The 14,307-nt window shown below is 54.0% G+C and overlaps 1 long non-coding RNA gene across 1 annotated transcript; it reads left to right on the top strand.

Annotated features, from left to right (window-relative positions):
- Positions 1-9,955: 9,955 nt before the first annotated feature.
- On the top strand, positions 9,956-13,009 carry LOC125618959. Its single transcript, XR_007350354.1, has 2 exons — positions 9,956-10,533; positions 12,526-13,009. It is a non-coding gene; the product is annotated as an uncharacterized LOC125618959 (long non-coding RNA).
- The last annotated feature ends 1,298 nt before the right edge of the window (positions 13,010-14,307 follow it).

The raw sequence follows: 14,307 nt of genomic DNA, 5'->3' as shown, positions 1-14,307 counted from the left end.
GCCTTGGGAAGGACGCGCCAGGACGGGGAGAGCCGAAGGCCCAGGGGCGCTTCACGGGACAGGCACCGGCCACGCAGCTCTCCTGTCGCCACGGTGCCGCCCGCTGGGGCAGCCAGCGCAGGAGTGTCCGGCCCGTGGGCCGCGCTGCCCTCTGCAGCTTCTGGTCTGTTTTCTGCATCTGTGCTTCCTCGCCGTGCAGTGGGCAGGAGAGGCGGCTTTGGTGCACTTGACAGGGGAAGAAACTGACTCAAAAGACTAGCGGGTAAGAAACAGAGGTCCTGGCCCCAGGGCCACTTCCACTCAATCCCAAAACAGAGTTGCTGTCACAGCAGCCATAGTGCTGTCCCCAGCCCCCTTCCTCTCACACCACCTGCCTCCCCGTGGGCAGCCTTGCTACTGAGGGTCACTCAAGGACAGATGTCATTCTTGGACATCATGGGAAATTCTCTCATAGGCGTGTGCAGATGCTCCGGCCAGTGTCTTTTGTCGGCCCTCCCCAGCCGCTTTGCCTTCCCTGGTTGGTGTTTTTCATGGTATTTACTGGCCTTTTTGTTTGTGGAGTCACTAGAGTGAGCCTTCAGAGGGGTCTGCTGGGTCCCCAGGGCCTGATCCAGAGCCAAGTGGAAGGTTTTATGGCCATGAATTCCCTAACTTCCACTGACTTTTAATGTGCATTGCTGCTCCTCCCAACAAGGGGTGGAGTCCTCCTTAATCCCCTGGAACTGGGCTAGCCTGTGACTTGCTTGACCAGCAGTGAGCTGTTTGTGCACCAGAGCCTGGGTATCAAGAGGCCTGGCCCACTCCTTCCTTTGCTCCTGGAATGCTGCATGATGCTCCGAAACGGTCCTGGAAGAAAACCCACATGGACACAACCCAATTTCCCCAGCTCCTACAGTCAGGTCCAGTCCCCAGCCAACATACAGCTGAACACAGCAGCATGAGAGACCCAGGGACATGAGTAGAACTTGCTGGACAACTCATAGAATAGTGGACAACACACAAGTGCATAAGACAATGCACTTTGGGGTAGCTTGTTACACAGCAGATCACGGACAACCCCCCCCCCACCACCATATCCTTGTGTAGTGAAAGAGCGGGTGAGTGAGTGTGTATAATTCTCAGAATTACCCTGCAGTCTACCTAGTGGGCAAATAAGTTTTGAACGTTGGCCTACAGCAAGGTCGGACCAACTCATTCCCCTGCTAAACACCCAACAGTGATTTTCCATTGACCTTGGGACCAAGTCTAAGTGACAGTCCAGCAAGGAGAGGTTGGGGTCCTGCTGATTTCTCCCACCTCATCCCCTCCCTTCCCCCTCCTCAGGACCCTTGGGCCACTTTAGATTTCTCTTTGTCCCTTCCAGGATTTGGCTTACATCCTCTGTGCCTCTGGTTCAGCACTTCTCCATGAAGGCAGTCCCACCCCAGGGACACTTTGAAATTTTATGGGAAGACTATTTTTTATTGGCATAACGGGGAGCAGGGATGCTAGACAGCACCCCACGTACAGCCGGACAATCCCATCTAGCAAAAAGGCAAGCCTGTGGGTGACTGCCCAGCCCAGACCCTGAAACCACTTGGCACATAAACAAAGAATCAGCCAGGCACAGTGTGCACGCCTGTAATCCCAGCAGCTCCAGAGGCTAAGGCAGGAGGATCGAGAGTTCAAAGCCAGCTTCAGCAACTTAGTGAATTAATACACACACACACTTGCGCGCGCGCACACACACGCACACACATATATACACACGTATGGGGATATGGCGCAGTGCCCCTGGGTTCAATTATCCCTAGTGCCAAAATAAATAAAAAAACAAACACAAAGAATCTTTGCACTGTTTTAATATTACTAAGTTTCACCAGACCCAGCAGGGCTCACCTATAATCCTAGTGGCTTAAGAGGCTGAGGCAGGAGGATCTCAAGTTGAGACCATCCCCAGAAACAGTGAGACCCTGTTTCAAAGTAAAAAATAAAAAGATCTGGGGGTGTAGGTTAGTGGCAGATTGCCCATGGTTCAATTCCCAGTACCTAAAACAAACAAAACCCCCTATTTTCCAGAAATGTAACTGTCATAGTAACTTAAAGAAAAATGCACTCCGGCTGGGCGCGGTGACGCCTGCCTGTAATCCCAGCCGCTTGGGAGGCTGAGGCAGGAGGATCACGAATGCTAAGCCAGCCTCATAAATGGCGAGGCACTAAGCAATTCAGTGAGACCCTGTCTCTAAAATGCAAAATAGGGCTGGGGATGTGGCTCAGTGGCCAAGTGCCCCAGTGCCCACCCCCAAATGCACTCTGTGCTGGGACCTTACCAAACACGCCCATTTGAAGACCACAGTACCCATGCTCTTGCAGCATCTGAGCGGCCACAAGGCTGTTCTGTTCAGTGTGCACTGCAGCTGTCGCCGCTGAGGGGGCTCCCCTGTTGTTCTAGGGGACATGCGTGAGCGTTGTCTATTGAAATAAAATTAGCAAATTATACATCGCTTTCCTTTTTGTTCTCTTTGTTTTCTTAGGTTATTATCTTTTATTAAACCTGTGTGTGGGAAGGTTTTATTATCTCTGCATTTCATTTTAGATAGTTACCAAAGGCGTTTATTTATTTTTAAAAGGGGAGGGTGTGGTGCCTATGAGGTTGGTGAACACACTGGCTGTCCCCTCCCCACTAACTGCTCTTGGTTCAGTGTCCCTAAAAGAGGGTCCTCGCCAATCTCCCGTCCTCTCCCTCCTGCCCCACCTCCTCCTTCCACACATCTTGATTTATTTCTTAACTGCAGTAAACTTAATTTGGAAGCGTGGTGTTATTTATCTGTGTATCCGTTCCCTATTGCCTCGTAACAAATGACTCAATCACCAGCTGGTTCAAGTCAAGCATTTATTGTTTCCGTTTCTGAGGGTCAGGAATTGGAGAGCAATGTGTACTGGGGGGGGGGGGGGCTCTGGCACAGGGTCCCCTCTGAGATGGCAGGCAGTGTGTACTCTGGGGCTGCCAGCACCTGAGGCTCCACTGGGGCCACAGGATCGACTTCAGAGAGGCTGCTCATGGCGTTGGTGGGAGGTCTTCGTCCCTCCCATGTCCACAGAGTGCATGAGTGTGATCAGATGTGGCAGGCTGGTTTTTTCATAGTGAGTGATGGGGCAGAGAGAGAGGGGGGAAGGGAGGAGGGGACTGGCTATAAGAAGCAGAAGTGGGTTTTTGTGTGTGTGTGTGTGTGTGTGTGTGTTTACTTTATCTCCAGAGGTTCACCATGAAGACTGATCAGAAGTGCTGATTTGGCAGCTCAAATGCCATGGTAGGTTGGTGCTGGAGTCTTAGAGTAGTGAACACTATTTTTTTTTTTTTTAGAGAGAGAGAGAGAGAAAGAATTTTTAATATTTATTTTTTAGTTATCGGTGGACACAGCATCATTGTATGTGGTGCTGAGGATCAAACCCGGGCCGCACGCATGCCAGGTGAGTGCACTACCGCTTGAGCCACATCCCCAGCCCTGTGAACAGTATTTTTTTAAATACTTTTTTAGTTGTAGAGGGACACACAAAGTCTTTGTTTGTGAATTTATTTTTATGTGGTGCTGAGGATCGAACCAGTGCCTCACACGTGCTAGGCAAGCGCTCTGCCACTGAGCTATGGCCCCAGCCCAGTAGTGAACAGTATTTTATAAAAGTTCTGCACTTTGCCTGGATGGCCACATGGATAAGCAGTTAGTGACTAGGTTGGGTCCCCACTCAGGAGGAGAAACATCAGGTTTTAGATGGACAGGAATGTCCCACGATGTGTTAATCACACACCATATTGCCTTCCCAGGTAGAGCGGGATTCCCTGAGGGCAGAGACTGGCTGTCTTGTTCACAGCTCTATGTTCACAACACATAGTAGGTGCTAGGTAATCACCGAGGGGTGATGGATGGAGAGGCTTCAGTGAGCTCTAGAGAATTAAATACTGAATCAGCAGGTATGGGGGGGCAACTTCTGGTCCATGGTAGGCACAACAGAGGTCCCCTCAGATGCCACAGCTCCAAGAACCCATCACCCTTCTAGCAAAAATGTTGAAGAGACCACGTCAGTACTCCTCTTCCTGAGTAACAGAAACTCCAATTTTCTGCTGGATACATGATAATCTGGAATAATGACCACGTTTATCAGCCTCTCTGGGGGGGGGCTCTGTGGCCATGTGACTAAGTTCTAGCTGATTGGATGCAAGCTATAGGAAGTACCTATTATCTCCTCTTCCTTGGTTCTACTGACTGGAATGCAAATTAAATGGCTGGAGCTCCAGCAAAATTTTTGCTGTAAAACTTTGCCCTCTTCTTGCTGCTCCCGACTCTAGCATGGGTGGACTTTAGGCTGTATGTAGATAATGACCTCTCTGGTTTTGAAGGCTGCTCCCATCTGGCCTGTGGCTGGGTCTGCCTTCCTCTATCTTGGTTAGGCCACTCCCATTTCAACTCTCCTTGTCTCTGTCCCAGGACAGGGAGTGGTCTCCGGCTCTTCTCCTCCTTCTGCCTCTTCTGTTCCTCCTGTGTGTGCCTGTGACCCTGTCTGTGGTCTGTCTACCTCGCCCTCATTCTGTTTCTGCTTTGATCCTATTTCTTTCTCTGCATTCTCTTGTGTCCCTGTCCCTGTGGCCCTATGTCCCCGGTCCCTGTTCTCTGTCTCTGTTTCTCTCTCTCCCTCAGTTATGGTGACCATATGTAGAATATAAAAATACAGGATGTTGGTTAAATCCTAATTTCAGACAAGCCACCAACACGTTGTGTTAGTATAACTGTGTCCCATGCAGTACTGGGGACACAGTTGCACTAACACAGCGTTTCGTCGTTTGCCTAAAATCCAAATATAGCTGGATGTGTCACAGCATGTATCTGGCAACCTCCTGCCCGTCCTCTGTGGGCAGCGGCTCCGCTGGGCTCATGAGTCTGAACACAGTGGCTGTCATCAGAGGCGAGAGAGGAGGCCCCTGAGTCCCTGCTGTTCTGAGAGCCTCCCCAACCCTGGTGCCCGCCTGTCCACTGCTACTGGGTCAGAAGCGCATGTCTCTCCTCAGTCCTCTGTCCCACGCCGCTGACCCGAGTCTTAGGTGACGTAGTTGGCCCCCAGCAGGGTCTGCTCTGACTCCTGCTTTCCCCTGGGTAATGCCTCCATGTGGCGACCAGAGCCGGTCATCAGGGCCTGGTGGGGCCGTGGCCACCTTGCTGGCTGCCCGTCAGGTTTCTCCCGCTGCACAAGGGCCCTCTTTATCCTCAGGCTGTGCTGGAGGCCTGCCCTCCTCCTGGGCCCAGTCTCCGCGGTCGGTCGCTCAGGTGGCCCCACCCTGGCCCTCGACGTGCATTTTCCTTGGGCACTGAAGGTGACGTTCAGGTGCAGCTCTGGCCTCCCCATCAGTCGGGGCTGAAGCACCCCTTTCTGGACCTCGATTCAGGAAGAGCGTCAAATGAGGACTGGTGAGGTTCTCACCAAGGGAGGATCTACCAGTCCCTCTCCGTCTGTCTGCTGTCTCTCCACCATCCGTCCATCTCTCTCGGTGGTAATCTGCTCACCTCCAGAGGCACCGAGACGTATTGCTGGGTTCAGCCTGAGTGGAGACATCTCTATTGGACCTGGCCCGCGTCTTTGGGCTCCCCAGGAAGAGGACCTTGAAGAAGCATGGAGTGTGGTGGTGACATGCTGGTGCCCCAGGACACATGGCAGAGGCCTGGGGATGGAGGCAGCCAGTAGCTGCACAATGGCTGGCCAGTGACCTCCCAGGGTGACCAGGGTTCCTGGCAGTGGGGAGCGCGGGGAGCCTGGGTAGACCTGCCTCAGAGCCGCTCCAGGAGAGGGAGCCGGAGCCGGCTTGGCTCCCTGCGCCCCTCTGTCGTGGCCTCAGGGCTGCTTGTGGGTGTTACCCCTGACTCTGTCCTCTGCCCAGGCTGACAAGCCCCAGGGCCCAACACCGCAGGTGCCCACAGGAAGTGGCCTCCTCCAGCCAGGGGGTGAGGGCCGAGGGTGTGGCTGGGCACAGTGGCATCTGCTGCACATGGTTTGTACCCTTGTTGTTTTTCAATAAGCCAGACTCTCTGTGCGAGGCCCTCATAGGCTGCAGACGTGCTCGGCGAGCCCAGGGAGGACAGAAGTGTCAGCTGTTGGCACAGGGGACCGCTGAACCTGCAGGACAGGTGGCCATGCAGGGTCTCTGCCCAGCCCCCAGAGGTCCTCTGGGCCCTGCCAGATGACAATGCCCTGCCAGGCTCCTGTCCCCATTATTGCATGGGACTCAGTTATACTAACACAACATGTTGTGGCTTATCTCACTCCCCCGCTCTCTGCTGATGCTTTCTGGAAGCACCTCTCAAATAAAGCCCTTGTGCCCAAATATTTGTCTGAGGGTGTTGTTCTTAAGGATTTCCACTGTGGCAGGATAACAGACCCCGAAGATGCCCTAGGCACATGCTTCTTCGCCCTTTCCTCCTCTCCTGGCCAGAATGTGGGCGCAATGGCTGGAACTGGAGCAACTCTTTTAGACCATAAGGCAAGGCACTAAATGGAACCAGAGAATCAAGACTAATCAGAAAACTGAGAATGAGGCTCAGGAGATAGGTGGCAACGAAGCATTGGAGAGACTGGATATCACAGCGAAGCACATTCTGGAAAGGCTGCAGCTGCTGTGTCGGCCGGCGCTGCACCCCTTCTCGCCTTGTCTGCTTGCTGGCGGTGCCACCCTGGGTACCGCACTTGGCCATCTGAGCAGTGGGACAGTGACAGAGCCGGCCTCGTGCTCTGTTAGTGAGGACATGTGTTGATGCATATAAAGCACCTGGAGTATTCCCTGCACACAGTAGGTGCTTTGTATTTCCTTCTCTCCATCACTAGATGGTTCTCGAGCCCTGGTCACTGCAGTTATCAAAACACTTTATTGTCATGAAGCTCAATTTCCAGTGTGGGGAAGAGGACAAGAGATGGTTACGTTAGGGGACAGGCAGATGAGGAAGGGAACCTGAGGTTAAGGGAATAAATCTATAAAGTGGGCCCCTGTGCCGACCCCCACATCTTTCTTTTCCTAGAAGCAATTTGCCTGCACCCTGCCTGGTCTCAGTGGACAGGACATGTCACATTCCTCAGCAAACTACCTGTTCACTTCAGGGGAAATGCAGGCCCAAGTTACCCTGAAGGTAACCAGATCCTGAAACTCTGGGAGATAAGGATAGTTCCTCTGCATCAGAAAATCTGTAGGAATGTGTGATAAAGAATCCAGTTAGAACCAGTCAGCTTGGGCCAAGGTGACCTGGACTTGTCATGGCAGTGGGGACTTGAAGTCTGATGTCATCCTGCTGTCAGTCAAAAGTCAAAAGGTGGACTTGAGTGGGGCTCTCTGGAAACTTCTCTGGGATCCCCAGTAAAGCTGGAGTACAGCAGAGGCAGGCTGACCCTGTCCTCTCGGAGAGGACCCCTCCCTCCCTTTCCGTAGCCCTTCAAGAGACCGATGCCCGTTACTCTGAGCACGTGTCTGGAAGCTTTCTGACTTCATTGCAAGAATCGGGGTTTGCAGGAGGGTCTTCAGCTGACTCAGGTTCCTGGAGGCCCCCGCTCTGTAGCAGTCACAGCCTCATTGTATCCAACTTTGGGATTTCATCAGGAATTAGTTGTGGTCATTTAAAAATATGTCTACAAATTTGTTGGTCCTTCTCCTGTGGCTGGGTGAGCTGGAGACTGAAAAGCGTGAGGTGGAAGAGGGCTGCTGGGTGACTTCTGAGGCTGGTTTGTAGGAGCCGATTCACTCTGCCTGAGCCAGGTCAGTGGCCCGGAGTCCACCATGCTGTGAGGAAGCCCAAGTCACCCACCTGGGGAGGCACACAGAGAAAGGAAGAAGCCTGCTGGCCCCAGAGCCCCAGGCCCCGCTGACTGCCACTACATGAGAAGTCTCCAGCCAGAAGGGCCAGCCACGGCCTCCCTGAATTCCTGTCCCACAGAAACTAGCAGAAGAAATGATTTTTTGTTGTTTTAAGCCCCCTAATTTTGGGGTTTGTTACACAGCAAGAGAGTCCAGAACAGTCATTTAACCAAAGCGATTTGAAAACCACAGAAGGGCTCCCCGCTGGTCAGGTGGCTCTGAGAGAGCTCCTCAGAGCTCCAAGCCCTGTGGAAGCTTCCAGCATTGCCCTGGGGGAGGGCGGCTTGGACCAGGACTGCTGCCTGGGAGGGAAGAGCAGGCAGGTTCGAGACAAGTGTGGACATTTAAATGAACTGTCGGGGAACAGGAGGATGCGAGGACAAAGCCTGGGAGGGAGTTTAGGGTGACCCCAAGTTTCTTGCTTGGCAAACACGATGGGTGGTAGGACGTTTCCCAAGACAGGGAAAAGCTGCTCTTGGGAGAAGAATGGTCCAAGAGTCCACCTGGCAATGCACACTCCTCCTGAGCAGCCAGCCTCCCACCACGGCCATCGGAGCAGGAAGGAAGAGGGGCCCCCAACCCATTTCCTTAACCCTGATGCCTTTTGTGTCTCGGCCACCAGAGGGCGCCAACGTCGGGCGGTTCTGTCCACTCCGGCTGCTCCTGCGTCACTCTCAGAAAGTGGGACGTCTGGCTCCTCTTGCCTCTGAGCTCCCTGAGGCCCCCACGAGGTCTGACCACTACCCCGGGCGCCAGAAAAGGGCTGCTGTTGGCTTAGTTGACCCCTCAGTGCTGACCAGAAAGTCTCCTCCCCACAACTCCCCACCTGAGCCCCCGCACCCCGCACTCCTGGGGATGTCCTTTATTTAGTTTGCACTGCCAGCCTTCGGTGACAAACCAGAGAAGTTCGCCTCTGAACCTGGACTCCGCCTTGCTCTCCTCAGTGACCGCAGTCACCCGCGCCCCTCTCTGTTGGTCCCTCTCCTGGCGGTTCTTCAGCTGGGACCGGAGAGCACAGGGAGCTGTCTCCTGGGGCTGTCCCCTCCCTGCCTCGGTCTTCCTTCACGTGACTCCAGGCCCGGAGCTGGCTTCCCCATGCCTGTGCCTGAGGCTGACTTCCAAGCTGGATCCTCCAAGGCCGTGAGTCCCAGAGCTCCAGGGCCGGGAGCAGAGGAACCAAGGCTCCGGGGGACCAAGGCTCCAGGGCCGGGAGCAGAGGGACCAAGGCTCCGGGTTTCCGTGAATGTCCCATGGGGAAGAGATTATTTGGCGATAGAATCCGTCTGTTCCTAAAAGAACCAAGACCCTAGAAATCGCAGACCCCTCTGCCCTGGTGAAGATGGTTCCCAGACTGTGGGCGCTCCACTTCCTCCCCGCTCAGGGCTTTGCTACCCCCTGGTTTTCCCAGGGTCACAACTGGCTCCTGTTGCTGGTCCCTCCGGCTCAACCCTTGATTGAAGCCTTTTCCTGGTTTGGGTTTGTTTTGTTGTTTGTTGTTGTTCTTTTCATAGCCTGAAAACTCCTTAGGACAAGAACCACTTTTTATCCATCCTGAGTTCCTTAGAGCCAGGCCACCCACCCTCCCCAGCCTCCCCCGTACAACCAGCCACAGTGCAGCACGTGCGCACACGTGCATACACACGCACACACACGCGCACGCACACGCATGCACACTCGCGAACACAAACACGCACACGCATGCACACGCATGCACACATGGCCTCATGCCGCAGTCCGGCTGCAGCAAAATAACCGGGGGGTGACAAGCAACTTGTGTACATTGATACAGCAGGAGTGGGAGCCGTTTATTGTAGGACAGGAGGGGTATATATACATTCCACACAGCTTATCTAATTAACATAAACTAGATACAGCAGTCAACCAATAAGGAATCTCCATACTTAATGGCTCGCTGACGTTACTTCTCAAACCACTCCCTCTGGCAAAATGCCAGGCGCCATCCTGACTTGTTTACAGACCCTAACAGCCTCACTCAACTGGAGTCTCACAAAAAGAGGTTGTGTTTGTTTATTTTACCAATTCATGGCACTTTAGGGGAAAACATAGCAATATAACCAAGTTTTCATGAACAAGTGCTGTTTATTCTAAAAATCTCCTTTCTTGGGGGGTACAATGTTCTTTTTTTGTGTTAAGTAGTAGTGAAAATATTTATTTAGTGTTATTTTAGCTAAAGATCTTTACTGGGCAATGTAAAGAGTAGACCATCTTATGTTGGTCACCCGATCATTGGTTTTTAAGAATTTTACTGGGTTGGAGAAACCCCGGAGATTAGGGGCCATTGTCTCACCACACCTAGCACAGCCCCTAAAGTAGAGCCAGAAAACACTGAGCTGCCCAATGACACAGTTTCACTTCTAGGTACAGACCCAGGAGAATTGAAAGCAAGATTCAAAAACCCCATACAGGACCGTCCAGTGCAGCATTATTCACGATCACGAAACAGTGTCGATGACCCAAATGTGCATCACAGGACGAATGGACAAGTGATAATATCCCATGCAATGGCATGGTACTTGGCCTTGGAGAAGAAGGATGTGTGACACACGTCATGGGTAGACCTCGGGACTGTCTCACGGAAGACCCTCCAGTGCACACCTACATTCACATGGATTCCCAGAGTGGGCCAACCTCCAAAAACAAGGCAGATGGTAGGTGACCGGGGCTGGGGACGGGGTCTTTTTTTTTAAGAGAGAGAGAGAATTTTTTAATATTTATTTTTCAATTTTTGGTGCACACAACATCTTTATTTTTATGTGGTGCTGAGGATGGAACCCAGCGCCCCGCGCATGCCAGGCAAGCGCGCTACCACTTGAGCCACATCCCGGGGACGGGGTCTTGATGATGACCACCCACAGGTACAGGTTTGGAGATGATAAAAATGCTCTGAAATGGATTGTGGTGATAGTTGCCCGACTCTGTGACTGTCCTAGAAACAGTCAACTTACATGTTTTTAAAGGGTGAATGGCAGCGTGGGTGAATTATATCTCAGTTAAAAAGCAAAACACAGCTGGAATTGCTGCTCCGGGTTCCCAGGTCAGTGACAGTCACCTTCTCTAAGGGTATCACCACCAGGGGGCTGTGCTGGGCAGCTGCCTGGGTGATGGAGGTCCCGACCACAGCTGCAGTATCTGCGGGGCACATGGCTGGTGAGTTTCTGGGGCTCTTGCTGGGGACAGGAGGTCCCTTCTTAGAGCTGCTCTGGTGTTCCGAGGCCTGCACACAACCAGGCTGTAACTATGCATTTGACGTTCTGAGCGCCCGCCCTGCGCGAGCCGCGAGCCGCGGAAGGCTCAGCCCTGACCTGACATTGGCTTCTAACAGGATCCTTCTGGTGGTGAGTGGAGACTATGCGGACAAAGGGACTGGGAGTGAGAAGCACCAGTGGCAGGTACTAGTGGAGGAGGTGGGGAGGGGTCGGACTGGGAGCATTTGCTGATGGCTGGTGCCGTGGAACACTCCTGTCATCCCAGTGGCTCGGGAGGCTGAGGCAGGAGGATCACGAGTTCAGAGTCAGCCTCAGCAACTGCGAGGTGCTAAGCAGCTCAGTGAGACCCTGTGTCTCTAAATAAAATCAAAATAGGGCTGGGGAGGTGACTCAGTGTTGAGTGCCCCTGAGTTTAATCCCTGGTATCCCCCTCAAGGAAAAGATTTACTGAGGGCATGAAGAGGGTGGAGAAGGGGGTTCCCGGAGGATTCCAGGGTGGTGGCCGGTGTGAGGGGAGGCAGGAGGGTGGCGCTTGCTGAGGAACAGTGTGCAGGGACACAGGGCTGGAGGGCAAAGGCCCTGTTGGACAGCCCAGTGTGGTGTTGAGGGGCAGCTGGACATCCCAGCCCGGAGTCCAGGGGAAGGCCCAGCGGTGGCTGTGGAGTCCCCAGAGTCTAGAGGGTGCAGTCCCCAGGGAGTGGGTGTGGGTAGAGCCAACAAGGGGACAGGACTGGGGACCCCTGGGTGCCTCGCACCTGGCATCTGGGGACAGGAGCAGGAAGGGCCGGGCAGGGAGCCGAGGCCTGGCCCAGGAGGCCCCCGGAAGCTCGGAGTGTCCTGGGAGTTGAGGAGGAAGGTTGTTTCAGGAGGGAGGGGGTCACCAACTCCACTCGGAGGCAAGGACACCTGTGTCCCTGCAAAGTCGCCTGTGGACACTGTCAGCAGCATGCTCACGGCTGCCAAAAAGTGGACACAACCCAAATGTCCACTCCCAGATGAATGGACGAGCAGAACGAGGACCAAGACTCTCACGGGGCGTTCTTCAGCCATGCCAGGGACGGGGCTCTGACTCACTGTGACGTGGGGAACCTCAATGACGTCTTGCTGCGTGAAAGGGGCCACACCCCAGGTGCCACGGGCTGTCTGGTTCCACCTGTGAATCATCCAGCCTTCGCACCTGCGTTGACACGGACAGCTGACCGGAGGTCCCAGGGCCTGCGGGGGACTGGGAGCTGCTGCCTGGCAGAGGCAGAATTTTATTGTGGGAAAATGGAAGGGCCCTGGAGGTGGGTGGTGGGGCTGGTCGCTCAACCAGGTGCATGTCCTGATGTCACTCAGCTGTGCACTTGAAAGTGGCTAAAAGGCAGGTTTTGTGTTATATATGATTTTTTTTTTAGAGAGAATTTTTTAATATATATATATATATTTTTTTAGTTTTCGGCGGACACAACATCTTTCTTTGTATGTGGTGCTGAGGATCGAACCCAGGCCGAACGCATGCCAGGCGAGCGTGCTACCGCTTGAGCCACATCCCCAGCCCAATGTTATATATGATTTACCACAATTGTCTAGAAGGCAGAGAATGACCTTATCTTGCTGGCCACAGTTATTGGCTCAGAAAGGGTTGTGTGACCCAAGCTGACCCAATGCGAATCCTGCTTGGGACTTTGGCTGGGAATATTGACAGGGCTCTCTCTCTCCTGAAGTTGTTGGGCTGGTGGAGTAGAGGCCTGCAGGTGGTGGAATCATCCTTTCCCACTTCTTTGGAAGAGCCTGCTTAAGTGAAGCTCGTGCAGAACAAGGAACACCTGGAGATATGCACGTCCTGACAAAAGCACTGGAGTCCCTGGATCAAACTGTGCCTGAAGCCACCACGTTTTTAGACTTAAACCAATAAATTCCTTTTTGCTGCTTTAAACATTTGGGTTGGGTTTTCTGTCATTTGCAATGACGAGAGTCCTGGCTAATATGTCTATAAAGTGTAATATTTCTATAGTAAGGAGATATAGTCCATGTACCACCAAGAGCTCAATGTTCTGATCTCTAAGTACTTAGGCATCCAGGTGGCAGTCAAGTGTCCAATCAGAGAAGCAGCTACCCCTCCAGGCTTGCAACCCCCCAGCAGGTCTGTTCTGCCTGCCACCTGGGTTGTCAGGGTTATAGAAGCACAAACCTGACAACTCATCAGGCCGCCTTGGTGACGAGCCTTGGCGGGAAGATGCCGCCCCTGTGGGGGTAGGAGCAAAGAGCGGCCACCTGCTGGAGCCAGCGCCTCCGCTGACCCCAGGAGCCGGAGGCAGGCCCGGAGGGTCTGCAGATAGGAGGGGACCTGCCCTGCGGCCCCGAGGTCTGGATCTCCCTCCCTTTCCCAGCTGCCTCCTGTAGTGACACTCATAGGCCCAGTCACCAGAAACCAGAGAGGTGACCAAGAAAAGCCAGAGGCTGGTTTCTGCTCTCTGTCCTGCCGATGAGGAATCAGGGCCGGGCAGGCCAAGGCTGGACTCTCAGGGGGTGATTTACCCCCAGGAGGCACTTGGCCATGTGGTCACACCAGCTGTCACCCCACGGGGAAAGGGCAGCTGCCAGCACAGCGCCCTCGGCCGACTCATCTGGCTCTAAATGTCAACAGTGACCAGTCACTTTAGGGACCTGCCCCGAACCCCAGAATCTGAAGGTCTGTCTGGGGGCCTTGCCTACCCAGGCCCCCAGGCTGCTCCCGCCAAGGCCTGGTCCCCAGCAGGGGACCCGAGCACCTCGGGCTGCCGCAGGGGAGCAGCTTGCTTCCTTCCCCCAGTGCCTTCCTGCCCCGGCCCAGCTCAGCACCGCTTTCAATTCCCCACAGGCTTCTGGGAAGGTCTCTTCCTATTTATAGAGTTCGCTGGGCCCCTCCCAGCGCTCAGCCGCCCTGTGGCCCTCTGCAGGGAGCCGTTAAGGTGAACCTGATCCTTGCAGAGGAGAGGAGGCTCCCTCCTGCAGCCTGGGAGGGTCAGGCTAGGAGCCCCGGGCTGGGGGTCTCGAGGCTGCAGTGAGCCCCCTTGCCAGGGGCTTCCAACGCTGAGAGCCTTCAGGAGACAGAGAAGCACAATACGGACAGTAAGGGCCGAACCCCAGCCGCTCAGCTGAGGATGCTCAGGGCGGCCAAGGGAGGAGCCAAGGGAGGAGCGGGGTTAGATGTGCACAGGGAGCTGGGAGCGTGAGGGGAGTGGTGCCGCAGTC

Source organism: Marmota marmota, unplaced genomic scaffold (assembly GCF_001458135.2).
Source record: "Marmota marmota marmota unplaced genomic scaffold, marMar, whole genome shotgun sequence".
NCBI classification, from domain to species: Eukaryota; Metazoa; Chordata; class Mammalia; order Rodentia; family Sciuridae; genus Marmota; species Marmota marmota.
Note: the sequence above shows the minus strand (reverse complement) of the source record. Positions and strands in the feature narration are given on the sequence as shown.